Source organism: Octopus bimaculoides, chromosome 19 (genome assembly GCF_001194135.2).
Source record: "Octopus bimaculoides isolate UCB-OBI-ISO-001 chromosome 19, ASM119413v2, whole genome shotgun sequence".
Taxonomy (NCBI): Eukaryota; Metazoa; Mollusca; class Cephalopoda; order Octopoda; family Octopodidae; genus Octopus; species Octopus bimaculoides.
In genome coordinates, this window is record NC_068999.1 from 8,442,027 (window position 1) to 8,442,838 (window position 812).

At 39.0% G+C, this 812-nt stretch overlaps 1 protein-coding gene across 1 annotated transcript in view; it reads left to right on the top strand.

The window, feature by feature from the left end:
- The window catches only part of LOC106879793 (leucine-rich repeat-containing protein 40), a gene marked incomplete at its 5' end in the record, with an annotated part of 16,977 nt that overhangs the window by 14,888 nt on the left and 1,277 nt on the right, over nt 1–812 (top strand). The gene's annotated exons all lie outside the window — the stretch shown is intronic.

Below are 812 nucleotides of genomic sequence, written 5' to 3' on the forward strand. Positions count from 1 at the left end.
TAGTATATTAGGGGTCCACAGTAATTTTTCAGGGGCCATGAAAAAATTGTATTCCTGACCAGTAAAGTTTGTGTAATAAATTGGTTATATTCTTTTTTTATTCTTTTATTTGTTTCGGTCATTTGACTCGTGGCCAAGCTGGAACACCACCTTTAGTTGAACAAATCTACTCCAGGACTTATTTTTTGTAAGCCTAGTACTTATTTTGTTGGTCTCTTTTGCCGAACCGCTAAGTTACGGGTACGTAAACACACCAGCATCGGTTGTCAAGCGATGTTGGGGAGACAAACACAGACACACAAACATATATACACACATACATATATATATATATATATATATATATATATATATATATATATATATACACACACATATATACGACAAGCTTCTTTCAGTTTCCGTCTACCAAATCCACTCACAAGGCTTTGGTCGACCCAAGGCTATAGTGGAAGACACTTGCCCAAGATGCCACACAGTGGGACTGAACCCGGAACCATGTGAGTAAAATCAGAGGCATCCATAGGCAAAAAGATGTTACCAGTGGCGGACTGGCCAGGTTGCCAGCTTCCCCGATGGCTAGTGGGCCTCTGTGCCATCATTAGAATCCATATATGGGGTCCCATATTAGTATCTAAAGGGCGTATCCCCTCAAGTTTGAGAATTTTTTTTATTAACACCTGGAAGAATGCATTAATTATTTCAGCCTGGCTGTGTTTGTAGACAGTTGAAAAGAATACTTTTAACAAAAACAAAGAAAAAAATTAAATGAGAGCATTGTAGTTGTAGGTGGGTCAGGTGGGTCCCCTTGC